Here is a 17,123-nt window from a genome sequence, read left to right as displayed (position 1 = left end):
CATCCATGCCAGGGGAAACCAAGGCCTGCCCCAACTGTCCCCTTGAGTAAGCTAAAGGGCCAGACAGCAGGAGGGTATGCGAGCCCTGAGAGCAGGGAGGTCGGGGGCAGAAGGGGGAATTAACCAGGTTCCAAAATAGCACAGTTGGTTCTGCCTCACTTCACCCTGCTCAGTGTCTGGCAGCTTCTGCTTTCGATCTGAGTCACGCCTGGTGGGGGCAGGACGGGGCAGCCAGTGCTGGCAGAGGCCACTAGACAGCACAGGCAGCGGCCCAGGAACTCAGTGGGGGCTCTTCTCCCCTCATAACACACACCTACACCCACCCCCAACCACCCTTATCCCCTGTCCTGCCCAAGAGTTGGGCTTCTGGGAAGAGCTAACAGGGACACAAAGTCCAGGGGGCTCCCGTGCCTGAATCCTATCCCAGCCCTGGGCCTACCCCAGGATTCCCAAATGCTGTCAGCTGCCCTAGACCCAGAACTCAGCTTTGCCCCTGCCCTGTCATGTGCGCTCCAGCTGGCATCCCCACCCCATCTCTGTCAGGGAGCCAGAGGAGACCTGATCTGGAAGCCACCATCTCCCCCAGCCAGAGGAGAAATGGCCTCCTACGGCAATATTCCAACAGCCCACCAAGCTACCCGACCGCCGGATGGAGTGAGTGAGCTGCCCCCCACCTGCCCACATCTCCCCCCCGCCCACACCCAGGTATGAAAGAAACAGGAAGCAAAATTCACACACACACACTTCCAGCCCTTTTCCTGTCCTTAAACACCAGAAGAAGCACTTTGCCTTTACCAGGACAGAGCGAGGAGTCAGGTGCCTTGAACTCTGCGTGTGGTGGGGTGGGGGGAGGAGCATTGGGAAGTCCGCTCTCCCTTCAGCATTCTCTTCCACTCATTTGGGCTCCATGCCCTCCTGCCTGCCCAGCCCCAAGGCTCAGAGCTGCTCTTCTTTCCCCCATAGTGGTGAGACTCAGGCAGTGGCTGCCTTATACCTTCTCCCTGGACCCAAGATGTTTGAGCTCAAACCTGAGACATAAACCCCACCTTCCAATGCCTGAACCCATCCTCTCTGTTCTCCTCCCAACAACACACCTGCCTGGAGTGAGTGCAGCCACCTTCCTATCCCAGTGGCGGAGTGGGGAGGTGAGAGACTCAGGCTGCCATGGCTGGGCCTGCCCACAGGGTAGGGAATGGCACAGGCAGACACACTCCTGCCCCTGCCACCCCGGCACATGCACCCAGAGCAAACTTGGTTTGGAAATGAAACATCAAGGGGAAAGGCTGGGGCTGGCGGCTAGAGGAAGAAGTCAGAGGGGCTGTGACTTGGCACGCATGCCTGTGGCCCGGGACCACGTCTCCAGCGGGAGAACACCGCCAGGCCCAGCCCCTACCCCATCCCCATCTCCTTCCCTTCCCCTAGCCCCCACCCCAGAAGGTCTTACCTACACGCCACTTCCCTCTTTTAATTCTTCCCATTCCCTCAGCCCTGTAGGGTGTGAGACGTGTAGCCTGAAGCTGGGAGGTCTGGGGATGGGAACAGGTGGAGCCCAGGGGGAGAAGGCTCCTCTCCGGGAAGCAGGCATGACAGAGCCTGTGCCAGGGCAAACAGGTATGCCACTGCACTAAATGAGTCCTCCACCAAAATGTCCCTGAATTGCATTCTGTTCTTGACAGAGACACAGAGGGAGGTTACTAAGAGGCTGAGTTCCCGGCTGACTAAAAGGCAGCCACGTGGCAGCCATGGGGCTAGGGGAAGAGGCAGGGGCAGTGAGAGAAAGGAAAAGGAAGTCCGAAAAACCACTACAATCACAGTCTCAGGATGCTAGAGTTGGGAGGGAAGTGGAAGATGGCTCTAGGCTCTGTGGCGCCCAGCACGTCTGTACCTCCCTCTAGGAGAGGATGCCATGACACGGGGGCGTTGCTGGCCTTGCACAAGGCCTGGGAAGGGCGAGCCAGTGTCTGGCACATGGCAGGCGTCTCAGTCACACAGGTCACTTTCCTCTGCTGTGAGCACCTGGAGGCATCCTGACAGCTTCCTCTTTTTGTCCATGGCACCTTGTAGATGCTCCTTAAGTATCTGTGAAACACAGTGAGCGTGGAACCGGCAACTGGGGAAGAGTATGCCTGGGGAAGCCTCTTGGATATAAAAAGGGAGATGTGGGAAGGGGGCTTGGCAGACCCCTAGGACTGGGCTTGGTGAGGTGGCAAAAGCTATCAGGGCTTAGCCACATGCTCTGGGCCCTCACGATGTCAAAAGTGCCCACCTTAGGACTTCCGGGTGCCAGCACCTGAATTGGTGCCTGAGCCAATGAAGTTAGCACCCTCCCTTCCCCACCACCCCTTAGTCAAAGACCCCTATCACTTGACTGGGGAACTCTAAAGCATATTCTGCAGAGGCCTCCAATGGCAGTGAGCCTCAGGTGCCCAGTCACCTTGCTCCTTCGCACACATTTTATCAGCTTCCTTCCCTTCCTGTCTCACGAATCCTACTCTACCACTGGTGCTACCTGGGGGAGCCTCCCAAATAAACTGCACTCACATCCTTGCCTCAGCCAATGGGCCCCGAGGAGGCAGTTATGACCTGGCATTGAACAGCTAGCTCTGAAACTTAGAAATAAGGGCCAATAAAAGGGTCAGAGTAATCCAAGCTGGCCCACCCTGCAGGGAAGGAGAGAGGCAGGCATGTAAGACTCAGTCACTGGGGAGACTGGTCAAGCTGGATGCAATGGTCAAATGTGTACTTGGAACTTCCCCACTTGGCAGAAGGTAAGACCCGGTCCTCAAAGGGAGAGCTGGGAAGGTGGAGAGAAGAAAACAGGACTTGCCAGAGTTGCAAGTTGCATGGAGAAGAAACCTCCATACCGGGGGTAGTGATGGCAACATTAGGTTGCTGGTAGCAAATGCCAACAGGACTAGAAGCCCAGCATTGCCTTCTGCCCCTAGGCTGCTCCTAGGATAGAGTTATAGAGATCCAGCATTCCAGAACCTTGGCATGCCCGTTCATTCGATAACACAGCTGTTATGTTCCACACTTAGAACTAGGCACTGGTGACACCAAGAGAGGCCATTTGATTAAACGCTAAGAGAGTGTGCTTTGAACCTAGTTGAGCTGAATCCCAGATCTGTCACTTTCTAGCTGTGTGACCTTCATCAACTTACTTAACTTCCCAGGGTCTCGGTATCCTCATGTGTAAAATGAGGACAATATCCATCCTGGAGAATTTCTGTAAGGATTAAACGTAAAGTATCTAATGTAGTACCTGGCACAGGATAGGTGCTCAATAAATATTTGATGGATGCACGTATGTAATGGATGGATGAATATAATGGATGCACGCATAAATGGATGGGTGGACGCATGAAAAGATAGATATAATGGTGGGTGGATGGATGGATGGATGGATGGATGGATGGATATAATGGATGCATGCATAAATGGATGGGTGGACAGATGAAAAGGTGGATATAATAATGGGTAGATGAATGGATGGATGGATATAATGAATAAAAAGGTGGATATAATGGATAGATGTATGCATGGATGGATGGATGTTTAAAAGGAGATGAAAAAGGCACTAGTTGTCTGCATTGTTCTCATCTGGTTCAATATTCCTTTCCACTAAATTTATTTTTTATTTTTATTTTTGAGACAGGGTCTCACTCTGTCATCCAGGCTGGACTGCAGTGGTGCAATCACATCTCACTGCCACTTCACCTTCCCAGGCTCAAACAATCCTCCCACCTCAGCCTCCCAAGTAGCTGAGACCACAGGTGTGTGACAATACACCCCACTAATTGTTTTTAATTTTTGTAGAGATGGGGGTCTCATTATGTTGCCCAGGCTAGTCTTGAACTCCTGGCCTCAAGCAATTCTTCTGCCTTGGCCTCCCAAAGTGCTGATCTTTCCACTAAATTTATAAACAAGAAAACAAGATCCCATCACTTCCTAATTTATCTATTTTGGAAATCTACATTTTCATTAAACAGGTTGACAAATATAAAGTAAGATCCTTCTAATGGGCCTTAGCCACATAATTGGGGCAGGGTCATTCGCTGAAGGATGTATACGGTTACGTCAGAATAGAAGATATCCTCCTGGCTCAGGTGCCTTCATGCCAGCTCCCACCATGTGGTCACGCCATGCCAGTACCCATCTCTCAGCAAGTCGAACTCCACCCAACTCCTATTCCAGAGAAGGTGGGTCAGGGATCAGGTAAAGGAAGGGGAAGCCAGGCGAAAGCACAGCAGGGAGAACAGGCCAGGATGGCCAAGGAGAAGAAGCCAAGAACAGAACACAGCGATTTGGGACAGGGGTGACTAGGGATCAGAAAGAAGAGACTGAAAAGCAGAGAGGATTTATTGTCTTCGGAGAAATGAAGAAAGAAAATAGTCCTCAGAGAACAAGGGAGCAAAAACAAAATGAAATAGGCCGGGTGTGGTGGCTCACGCCTGTAATCCCAGCACTTTGGGAGGCTGAGGTGGGCGGATCACGAGGTCAGGAGATCGAGACCATCCTGGCTAACATGGTGAAACCCTATCTCTACTAAAAAATACAAAAAAATTTAGCCGGGTGCGGTGGCGGGTGCCTGTAGTCCCAGCTACTTGGGAGGCTGAGGCAGGAGAATGGCGTGAACCCGGAAGGTGGAGCTTGCAATGAGCCGAAATCGCGCCACTGCACTCCACCCTGGGAGACAGCAAGACTCCGTCGCAAAAAAAAAAAAAAAAATTAAATTGACTGAGCAACATAGAAAGATCGTTTTCCTGCTCCATCACCCCCAATTGCTCTCCACTACCCACCAGATAAAGTCCAAGCGCTCTAGTTGGGCCTCCAAAGCATGCAGGATCCCTCTCCTTAAACAAGCACTGGGTGCAGCCAAGGGGACCTCCTTGCTTTCTCACCCCCACCCAATTTGGGCCCCCAGACCCTCCCCCAGTTCCTCTCCCACAGATTATCCAACTTCTCTCTGGAAGCCCTGCTCCAGGGTCTCCTCCTCCTGCAGGCAGCACACCCTGACTTTACCCACCTCTGATCACCATTTGGGAACAATTACTTACCCTGTTCCAAGCCTGGTTCTGTGTCTGACACAGGAATACAAGGATGAATAAGACAGCCCCTGCCCTATGGTTCTTACAATCCAGCTTGGAAAAAACATCATTATCTGATATCATATATTGTATTTCTTCCACCACTATGGATACTACTAAAACTTGTATTGAGTTGTAAAACCGTCTATCAAGGGTGGCTTCTAAAGTCATGATAGAGCCGGTGCCAGGCCCTCAGCTTTATCATGTATTAACTCATTTGGCCTTCCCAATGACACTAGGAAGTAGGAAATACTACTGTACTCATTTTACAAATGAGAAACAGCTACAAAGAAGTCGCCTGTCTGGTTTTCTCAGCTGCAGTGTGAACTCCTTGAGGGCTGTCCCTTGGTTTCCTCCTCTCCCACACAGGCTCCAGGTAGAGGACACTTGGACATGGTCCTCTGGGCTCAACGTCCCCACCGCTGTGGCCTTGGGTGAAGGTATGCTGACTGGTGGGTGGGAATGGTATACACGCAGGAAAATGAGCGCCAGCAGAATGGAGGAGACAGACCTCCCATGTGGGGTATGAAGGGACATGGTCTCAGTGTCCCCTTCCAGCATCACTCTTTCCTCGCCTGTCCCCAAGGTCCAGCCCTGGCATTTCACAATCCTGCAGTCACTGCAGAATTCCCTGTCCCTTGCTAAGAGGGCCAAGGTGGCGTAGAAGGAGGGAGCCCAGGCTTCATGCCCAGGACAAACAGGGGAGCAAAAGGGTGGGCTATTGGAGAACGGAAGAGCCCTTCAGCTCCCCCCAGCCCCAGGGGGATCAAGCCTCTCGGAGTGAATAAGCCTAGCCTGGAAAGTAAAACACAGGGCAGGCCCCAAAAGGGTCACGTCTGGGCACCCTCACCTTGGCAGGGGGGTGGAGGAACATGGGCCTGTGGTAGAGGCAGGGCCTTCATGGCACTGAGCTGGGCTACCACCTTGGCAGGCTCACCCAGCTCAGAGGCCTCTTCAGGCTGGGAAAGCTGAGGAGGTGGGCGACTCAGACCCAACTTAGAACAGAAGCATCAAGAGGCATTGAGTGGGGTTCTGGGTTGGTGAAGTGGGGTTCTGGGTTGGTGAAGGGGGCTTCACACCAGCCTGTAGAGCTCAGGTGTGGGGGTCTAGTCCCCAGCCCTGGCCACACCTCACCTCAATATTCCTATCCCCTCCCAGAAGGCACAGTGGATGTACAGTGTGGGTAGAGCAGGGAAACTGAGGCACAGAGCCTGTCCTCCAGCTCTGGAAACCTGCTCTGCCTGTGTGGCCACCAGCACCATCCTTGAAAATGAACCCCCATGCTTCTCACAAGCACACAGGACTCCAAATCCTACAGTCGCAGGGTCCTCTTCCACCCTGGGGACATGTATTTTCCAGAAAGAGGCTCCCCAAGGTGGGGCTGTGGAAAGAGGGCACCATGCCTTCTCCTGAGTCCTGGTCTGGGATTGGGTGATAAGCACAGTAAGGGGCTCAGCTACAGCTCTGGGCTCCAACCCCAGCTCTGCCTTTCACTAGCCATGAGGCCTTGGACAAGTTACTGAAGCATCTCAGGGCCTCAGTTTCCTCCTCGGGGAATGGGGTTAAGTCTCCCTGCTCTTGTCTCTCATAGTTGATAGTATCCAAAAAGGTCCTGGTACCCCACCCAGGACTCATACCCTTAATCACTAGTCCTCCCTCTTCCTCCTCACCAGGGGCCCAAGGGCTCAAGCACTGGCAGGGGCTGCTGAGGAGCTGACGGAGCCACTGCTGTTGATAGAGCCGGTGCCAGGCCCTGGGCAGGCACGGGGCCCAGGCACACAATGGGGCTGTGTGTGCACCCAGCGTTACTCTGGAGTGGAGCTGGGCAGGCTGGCATCTGGGGTCAGGCCAAGAATTCCTGTCTCTGGAGAAAGCCTCCCCACCCCCTCCCAGGCAGCACAGCTCTTTCCAGGGGTGAGCGAGCACCACCCACTCTCCCACCCAGCCCAGGAAGGGAATGGGAACTTGCCCTGGTGGCAGGTACTGGGGAATGGGGACTCCTGCGTCTAGCCACTGGCTGGGCTGCTTGCTTGCCAGGCATTTTGGACCCATTACGTAATCTGGGGTTGCAGCCTCCTCTGTGGCCAGAGGGAGGGTGAAGTCTGCGGGGGCCAGGAAAAGGAGCAAGAGAAGTCTGGCTGCGACCCCCACCCCATACAGAGGGCCTCAGTCCTCCCTCCCCAGCTTACCAGGGCCCTGGGCTCAGCACAGGTTTTCTGAAGCACCCAGGACTCCTGGCCAACCAGCCTGCACCAGGGTGCTGGGGTACCCCAGGAGAGGAGCTGGCTCAGTCCCCAGGGGAATGAGTCACCAGCCGGCTGTAGCCAGGATGGCAAGGCGAGTGGTGGGCAGGTGGAGCTTGTCCTCTCCCATCCCTGGCAGGTCTTCTTAAGCTGGAAAGCCACTCAGCTGGTATCAGTGCTGACCATAGCGTCCCAGCCCAGGCCTCATCGGGCCACTTCCTCTGGTGCAGGGATCGCCTGGCTGCAGGAAGCAGAGGGACTTGATGCCCTCCGGTCCCTACACTGACTCACTCTTATAGCTATAGGCATGCACAGCCCACTCCTCTGTTTGTCTCTGAGAGGGTGTCAGGCTGCGGGGAAGGGCAGCCACCTACCCCCAGGGAGAAACGGGGTCTGAGGCAAGGAAGGAGGGGAGAACTTGGGTACCTGGTGGGCAGCAGAGAAAGGCAGACAGCCAGGCCACCTTACTCCTCAGGTTGTGGCCAAAACAGGGAGGGCCCCTTTGCATGAATCACTTTCTATTGTCCCCAGAGCCAGGAGGCACCTAGGAACAGGAGCTAACTGGCCCTGCTCCCCGGCTGGCTAGACATGTGGCACCCTCCCTCACGACCAGTCATAACGACACAGATAGGCGCCCTGATGCACGCCCCCTCACTCCCTGAAGGTCATACACAAAGTCACAGTGACGGCCCAGCCCAGTGGACACAGTTGAATGGCCACCCATCCCCTAACACACACAGGAACCCCCCAGCCTGAGCTAGAGCGGGCCACACCACATCCCGTAGGCCCCAAACAGTGCTGAGTCTGGGAGCACCTCAGCTCCGAGGGCTCCTTCCTGGTCAGAAGGCAAGGACCTTTCCCAGCCAAGACCACTGCACTGAGTCCTGTGTGTGTGTGTGCGTGTGTGTGTGTGTGTGTGTGCGTGTGCGTGTGTGCGTGTGCGTGTGTGTGCGTGTGTGTGTATGCGTGTGTGTGTGTGTGCGTGTGCGTGTGTGTGTGCGTGTGTGTGCATGCGTGTGTGCGTGTGTGTGTGCGTGTGCGCGTGTGCGTGTGTGTGCATGCGTGTGTGCGTGCGTGTGCGTGCGTGTGTGTGTGCGTGTGCGTGCGCGTGTGCGTGTGTGCGTGTGTGTGTGCATGTGCGTGCACGTGTGCGTGTGTGCGTGTGTGTGCATGTGCGTGCGTGTGTGCATGTGTGTGCGTATGCATGTGCTTCTACCACCCCTACCCTGAGCAATCACCCCCATGCCCTGAGCAAAGAGACGGTGAGAACCAAAGGGCCTTCAGAACCTGAGCATATTGTGCTTATTTTCCAGATGAACAAACTGTAACTTACATTGGGGAAGTGTCTTTGTTCTAGATTATGAATAAGGCTGAATCTGGAACCCAGGCTTGGGTAGTTTAAGGCTGGTCAGACAAAGCAGAGGATGGGGAAGAGGGAGCAGGGGGAGAAGGAAGAAAAGGGACGCAGGGAAAGTTTCACCACTACATCAGAGGTGCGGCCTTGCTGGTACCATTTCATTCATTCATTTCAAATACTTCTTGAGCACTTACTACATGCCAGGACTGTGGCAGGGCCTTTCTGCCCATATCACCCCTCCCTCCTGTGAGAGACTGCTTCTGAGATGGACTGTCGTTTCAGGGGACCCCCATCCTGAGGGTGCAGGGAGACTGGGGCAGCGCCGGAAGCTCTACCCTTGAGTGGCAGCCCAGCCCCAGAGAGGCCCTGGAGGCAGCCTCCTCTGTGCTCCACACCCTGAGGGACTCCAGCCCTCAGGGAATCCAGTGAGCACAGCACTCCAGACCCTGATGTACAGGTTGGGAGTCCATGCCAAGTCAGAGGGCACAAAACGTCAGACGACAAGGAGCCTGGGAGTCACCTACCAGAAAGTCCCAGGTTGATTTTAGCAGCAGAACTCCCATTTTCAGACAAAGTCGGCCTGGACCCTTCATATGTAAAACATGAGGATGAAGCAGCTCCATGGAGCACCTGGAGTCAGTATGAGGAGCAGGAGAGCAGCGTGGGGAGTGGGGAGGATCACCCCACCTGGCCTCCAACCAGGGCCTCCCCCACGCTCCCAGAGAGTATACAAGGCACCTTCTGGGATTGTGAGGAAGAATCTGAAACCACAGTTTTCTCTGACCTCTCCACGTTGCGGAAGCCTGGAGGAAGCAGGGAGTGTGTGCGGACCACACAGCTCAGGGAGAGCTAGGACCACAGCCCTGGCCCTCCCGACTTCCAGGCCAAGCTGTTCCCGACTCTCAAGACAACAGGACCCCATCCTGCACATGGGAAAGGGACACAGTAACACCCCTACTCCCAAAAAATTCTCATGGACCAGGCGCAGTGGTTCACGCCTGTCATCCCAGCACTTTGGGAGGCTGAGGTGGGCGGATCACCTGAGGTCAGCAGTTTGAGACCAGCTTGACCAACAAGGTGAAATCCCATCTCTACTAAAAATACAAAAATTAGCCAGGTGTGGTGGTGCATGCCTGTAATGCCAGCTACTCGGGAGGCTGAGGCAGAAGAATCACTTGAACCCAGGAGGTGGAGGTTGCGGTGAGCCGAGATCATGCCTCTGCACTCCAGCCTGGGCGACAGAGTGAGACTCTGTCTCAATTAAGGCAAAAAAAAAAAAAAAAAAAAAGTATCACGGATTCAGGTCCTCCCATGCTCCCAGTACAGGGCAAAATGCTCCACGTACATCATGCCTATGGCCCAGGTATTATCATCTCTTTCTTGTACATAAAGAAACGGGCGTTCAGAAAGATTAACTGATTCATCCAAGGTCACCCAACCTGTGAGTGGCAAAGCCCAGATTCCAACCCAACACACAGCTCTTGACCCCCACTGCAGCCTTGCAGACATCCCCACTGTCATGATGCCAGGCTATAACCACTTCCTCTGAGCCCCACTGCAAGCCTCATCTCACTCAAAGAAAAGTGCTAAGTCTCCTACCCAACTCACCCCAACAGGATGTCACATACAGAGCTTCTCAGTAATATAGCACCACCATTGCTACTAATACCACCACCTCTCTATTATACAGCACTTTCCACTTAGGCAGTTCACACAGTATTATCTTACTTAAACCCACAACACTACACTCCCATCTCCATCTCACAGAGGAGGAAACTGAGGCATACAGAGGTTGATGAGTTGCCCAAGTTTACACAGCTAGGATTCAATCCCAGGCAGTCTCACCCCAGTGCTACATCCCCTCCCGATAATGTCTGCTGGCTCCTCCTTCAGTGGTAGCTGTCACAAGCACCCTCGGTTGGGGGCTTGCCTCCCTCCTGTGAGGCCTCTCTGCAGGGGTCAGAGGCCAACTGGACCCCTGAGGGGTGGATGTGGAAAGCCTATCTGAGGAGCACCTTCAGCTCATCCTCTCCAGCTGTGGTACCACCACCCCCTCTCCCACCCACTCACAGGAGCTAGAGCTGGAAGGATGAGATCCTGGGAGAGCAATCAATGCACAAGCATGAACAGGACACCTACTGCATGCCCAGCTTCAAGCTGTGGCAGGTGCAGGAAGTAGAAGACTCTGTCCTTACTCTCCTGCCAGAGGCTCCAGTCCCCAGAAATGTCCAAAGGAGTAACCCCTGCCACCCCCACCCCCTTCAGTGCTGGCTGCACCAGATGTTGGCAACACTTAGAAACAGGGCTAAAAATAGACTCTATAATGAGTCTGTGCTAAGAATAACTTGGGCAAACAGCCCTTCAGGAGAGGACACTGTCTGCCAGGGAGCCACCACCTCCTCCCACCTCCCAACCCGGCCTGGCCTACCCCCTGGCCCGTCACTCGGAGTCCCCCACAGCCAGCAGAGGACCTGGAGCATTTCGACGCTAACTGCTGTGTTGATGGAGGCACTGGCATGCCCGCATGCACCCTACATCACAAACCAGGTGACCGGTCACCCCCCATGAAGGGCAGGGGCATCAAAGGGCTGGGCAGAAGCTGGTGGGGACTCCCTGCTCCAGGCACAGCTGCCCTGAGGCGCCAAGTCACTTGAGTTGTTTCCCCACTCTAACACCAACTCCCAGCAGGAAACCAGGAAAACAGGGCCCCCAGCTTGAAGTTTGTGCTTCATTTCACATCTCACCTGTGACATGGGTCCCTCGAGTCAGCTAGACTGGCCCACTTCAGACATGTTCAGGGGAACTGAGAGCAGAGAGGGGCAGCAGTACACTGGAGGGCAGACACCAACTGTGGCCAGGGGAAGGGATCAGAACTTTAGAGCCCAACCATGCTAGCTCCCACAGCCAGGGCCTCCTTTTCCCATGTCCTCTTTGCCTCCAGAAATTATAAAAACTGTCAGACTCATGGATCCCATATCTGCATATGAATTGAAAATTACAGAGCACGTTCATATCAGAGCTGAACTTCTCAAAAACTCCAGAAGACAGACAGGACAATGAGCTTCATTATACAATTGAGGAGAATGCGGCTCAGGAAATGGAACTAACTTGCTAGGGGCCCTGCAGCTGGGATGAAGCCTTATTGCCATCTATTAGTCTGGGAAGGATCTCCCAGCAGCCATAAACTAGGCATAGCTCCATCTCAGAGCAATGCCTAGAAGGAAACAGACACCCTCTAATGCTGGAAGCCAGCGGGAGGGGGCCAGAAAAAGGTAAGGAGCCCTCAGGAAAGAAGCAGCAGCACACACAACACTTCTCTGAGGACAAAGGAAGAAGGAAGAGGAAGAGGTGTCCTGGGCAGAGCACTGGCCACGGAGTCAGGAGCAAGGAGTCTGGCCCTAACTCTGTTACAGGTAACTGCATAACCTGGGAAAATCCCTTCCTAAGTTTCATTCCAGGTCTTAGTTTCTCTATCTGGAAAATGGGGCTTTAAACACCAGGCCTTTGAGATACCCTAGAGTATACCATGACCACATATTGGAGATGTACAACAAAAATTAGCACATCAAAGGTTCTGACAAGTCCTACAGCAAAGAAACCCATTTGGGGTTTTGTGTAGTTGCATATATTTATGGAGTACAAGGTGATGCTATGATTTATGTGCACCATGTGGAATAATTAAATCAAGTTAATTAACATAGACATCACCTCAAATTCTTGTCATTTTGGGTGGTAAGAACATTTGAATTTTTGTTTTGGGTTTTTTGTTTGTGTGTGTGTGTGTGTGTGTGTTTTGGAGACAGGGTCTCGCTATGTCACCCAGGCTAGAGTGCAATGGCATGATCACAGCTCACTGCAGCTTCAACCTCCCAGGTTCAATTGATCCTCCCACCTCAGCCTCTCCCATAGCTGGAACTCCAAGCATGCATCATCACATCCGGCTAATTTTTGTATTTTTTTGTTTGTAGAAACGGGTTTCACCATGTTGCCCAGGCTGGTCTCGAACTCCTGGGCTCAAGCAAGCCTCCCGCCTCGGTCTCCCAAAGTGTTGGTATAAGCATAAGCCACCACACCCAGCCAAGAACATTTAAAATTAACTCTTAAATGATTTTGAAATACACAATACATTATTACTTACTGTACTCACCATGCCGCACAATACATCTCAAGGAAAAAAACTTATTCCCCCTGTTTAATTGAGGTTTTGTACCCATTGACTAGCATCTCTCCCTTCCCCCAACCCCTATTTTTCTTTTTTTTTTCCCTTTGACTTACAGTCTCCTGTGCCTGCTTGACCTCTAAACCTTTCCACAGAAAACATCTTGGGAAACCCTGGAATAGATGTGGAGCCACCAACTAAAATGCCTGCAGGGGCCAACAGGAAACATGAAAGCCTGAAGCAGGCCCAGACACAATCCGTCGGGACCTGCGGTTAGCTGCAAACCCTAAAGAATTCCTGAGAGCTCTGGAGCACAGGGGTCCCCAGTCCCCAGGCCACAGACCCATACTAATCCACGGCCTGTTAGGAACCAGACCACACAGCAGGAGGTGAGTGGCGGGCAGGCAGGCAGGTGAGCAAAGTTTCGTCTGTATTTGCAGCCACTCCCCATCACTCACATTACCACTTGAGCTCCACCTCCTGTCAGATCAGCGGTGGCACTGGATTCTCATAGCAGTGCAAACCCTGTTGTGCACTGTGCATATGAGGGATCTAGGTTGCATGCTCCTTAGGAGAATCTAATGTCTGATGACCTGTCACTGTCTCCCGTCACCCCCAGATGGGACCGTCTAGTGGCAGGAAAACAAGTTCAGGGCTCCCACTGATTCTACATTATGGTGAGTTGTATAATTATTTCATCATATATTACAATGTAATAATAATAGAAATAAAGTGCACAATAAACGTAATGCTCTCGAATCATCCTGAAACCCTCCCCTGCTGTCCATCCGTGGAAAAACCATCTTCCATGAAACCAGTCCCTGGTGCCAAAAAGGTTGGGGACCACTGGTCTAGCACTTCTATTTCACTGAAGGTCTCCTTCAGGACCCACCCAACATCCTCAACAACGCTATTGAGAGGATCAAGGAAGGGGTCAGTACCCTGTGTCACACAACTGAGGAGACTGAGACCTAGAAGGCCAGACACCTGGCCCAGGGTCACACAGCAGTTACTGGCATGCAGGAGAGGTCATGAAGCAGGTCCCATTTATTCAGCCCTTACTGTGTACTACATACTTCTCAGTCATTACCTCACACAGCTCTCACAACAACCCTTTGAGGAAGGCACAAAGGAAGAAACCAATGGTCAGAGAGATTCAGTCACTGTTTGAGGACCCACAGCTAGAAAGCGGCACTACCCAGATTTGAACTCTGGTATCCTGAATCCAGAACTCAGGCCCTCAGGCCAGCTCTCTCACTTACTAGCTAGGTAACCTTGGGAGAGAGATTTAACCTCTCTGGGCCCCAGTTTCCTCATCTGTAAAATGGGATAATAAAAAGACCTGCATTTGATTATTGTATAAAGGTTGCAAATATATAAAAGTGCTTAGCACAGCGCTGGCACACAGGAGTGCCAATATATGTGACCTGTCATTAAACACCACATTCTACTGTGGGAGCTCATGCCTGAGCCTCTGGGCTCTGTGCTCAGTGGGTTGGAAGCCACCCACAGCCTCCTGGAAACTGGCCCCTGCCAGTCAGTCCTGGGTTACTGCCTCTCCACCTGCCACCAGAGTCCCTCAAGCTGGGACTCCTAGGGTACTCAAGGATGAGTGGAGCTTTAGAGGTTGGGGGTTCCCAGATCAGGCCAGAGCTGAGTCTCGTCCTCTGAGGCCCCTACTGGGCTGCCCACACTCAAAGCTGGGGACATCCCCAGCCTGCCATGGGTCACAGGCTTCTCCTCCCACTGCCCTAGGTCACAGGGTAGGGAGGCCAGGGGCTCTCCAGACAGGCAGCTGATGTCCTCATGACTTTCCCCAATTCTCCCAGCCTTAAAGACAACAATCATAACCCACCCAGAGCTCTCCATACATCCTGGGTTCATCCACAATAGGTCACAAGATGGGCATCACCACCCAGGAGGCTGGCTGCTCAGGGGACAGTGTGCCTCCTTTACAGATGGAGAAACTGAGGCCCTGACTAGGCCAAGCACTTGCCAGGGCAGGGATCTAAATAGTGGGAAGTCTTCTGGCTTCTGGACAGGGCTCAAGCTGAGAGCCAGGTTGCAGGCCAGGCCCACATGGGTCTCACCCATAGTGACTATAGATCCTGCAAGCTGGGGGAGGGGGCATCAGTAAGGCCAAGTCCTTCTCTACCCCACCCCACCCCAGCCAGGGAGACTGGCACATCCCTCACCCATGTATAATTATTGCATCATATATTACAATGTAATGATCGTAGATATAAAGTGCACAATAAATGTAATGCTCTTGAATAATCCTGAGCCCCCAGACAACCTCCACCCAACCCCCTGCTCCAGAGAGCAGCTCCTGCCAGGCCTGGCCCTGCAGCCTTCCACTGACAGCAGCCTCCCACCTTTCCAGGTAGCTCTCCAACCCCCAGCCCCCAGGACCCAGGCCAACCATTCACCCCACCTCCTCTCATCGTCCCCACCTGACACAGGGTCACCGCCCAGGAATCCCTCTCTTACCACTCCTCTGCTGACCCACAGGCTTGGTAGCCACCTTGCTAAGAACTGGGCCCTGATTCTCCAGTCAGACCACGAGGTTTGCTGAGGCACCCTGGCCATAGTACTGCTGCTGCGTCTTATACTCAGTAGGTGCTCTATAAACATGGCACAGGAGGGACAGAATCTCTGATGCGGTGGCACCAAAGTTTTGGACCATGACTCACAGAAAAATATACTTTATTTGACACTAGGCACACATACACACACACACACACACACACACACGAAACGTGTTCTACACAACAATGCTTACTGATACTGAGCAATACACGTGAATATTTTCTAGCTCTTCTTTCTCATTAAAAAAATATATTCATGGAGACCCACTAATACTGATTTCATGGCTGCATTAGGGTCCAATTAGTGGCCCTAATCCACAATTCAAAAAACCTCCCTCCAAAAATATCTGTGCAGCCCAACTCCCTGCCTGGCGTGTGGCCCTCTCTACAACAGGTGCCTAATAATGGCATCCATCGATCAGACACTTACTCCAGGCCAGACCTGTGCTAAGCATGTTATTATGATGTCTCATTTCATCCTCACCATCACCCTAGGAGATAGGAACTGCTATCACCCCCATTTTAAATGTGGCGAAACTGAGGCCTGAGGCCACACAGTGACTCAGACAGAGCTGGAAACCAGGCCTGTGTGAATCTGAAGCAATATTCAGAACCACCGCACCCGCACGCCCAAAAGGGAGTGGGCTTCAACCGCTCTCTCAAGACTACACACTGGCAGGGAGCTCACTCTCCCAGGAAGTCTCTTCCAACTCCAACTACTAATAAGCCATTCCCTATATTATTATTACTTTTTTTTTTTTTTTGAGGCAGAGTCTCCCTCCATTGCCCAGGCAGGAGTGCAGTGGTGCAATCTAGGCTCATTGCAACCTCCGCCTCCTGGGTTCAAGCAGTTCTCCCGTCTCAGCCTCCCAAGAAGCTGGGATTACAGGCATGCGCCACCACACCCAGCTAATTTTTTTGTATTTTAGTAGAGATGGGGTTTCACCGTGTTGGCCAGGCTGGTCTAGAACTCCTGACCTCAGAGGATCCAGCCACCTCGGCCTCCCAAAGTATTGGGATTACAGGCGTGAGCCACTGCACCTGGTTCCATTCCCTATATTAATTTAACTCTTTATAGCTGTGGGTTACTTTGATTACTTAATTGGAGATGGCACAGAGGAAAGAGAGGGCTCCCTGGCCAGAGCCCACAGGCTGCAAGGCCAGCCCTCACACCCCTCCCAGCAGACCCTCCATCCTCCTCCTCCCCCATACTTCTATTGGAGCCCAGAAAAGGGGCAGGGATGTGGGTGAGGGGCCCACCTGTGGGCTGAGTGGACCATTCTGCCATTCTCCCTCACTGATGTCACTGCCCTGGAGCAAGTCACTCTAGCCTCTGTGCCTCCATGTCCCCATCTGCAAAATGGGAATGATGGCAGCATCCCCCTCATGGGGTGACTGTGAGGGTGAAGGGGCTGGCACAGGTGAAGTACTGGGCACAGTACCTGACATGGAATAAGGCCAGGTAAACATGAGCTCTTACTGTCATTCTCAGTTCCAGCTCAAACTTCCACCATCAAAAATGATCGTCAGGAGCCCTGGGCAGCTTTTTGCCATCTGCACACAAACATGCTATGTCCTGGTGAAATGTTAACCTGTGCAGGCGCTTAGTGGGTGGCAGGCTCTATTCTGAGCACTTCACGTGAGTAAAGTCTTTTACTCTTCAGAACTCACAAGCTGGGCACTATAACT

At 52.9% G+C, this 17,123-nt stretch overlaps 1 protein-coding gene across 5 annotated transcripts in view; it reads right to left on the bottom strand.

Moving 5' to 3' along the window:
- Positions 1-17,123, bottom strand: part of TFEB (transcription factor EB) — a 53,815-nt gene that overhangs the window by 22,324 nt on the left and 14,368 nt on the right. The window lies entirely within an intron of this gene.

The sequence above is a fragment of the Macaca fascicularis genome, chromosome 4 (genome assembly GCF_037993035.2).
Source record: "Macaca fascicularis isolate 582-1 chromosome 4, T2T-MFA8v1.1".
Classification (NCBI taxonomy): Eukaryota; Metazoa; Chordata; class Mammalia; order Primates; family Cercopithecidae; genus Macaca; species Macaca fascicularis.
Note: the sequence above shows the minus strand (reverse complement) of the source record. Positions and strands in the feature narration are given on the sequence as shown.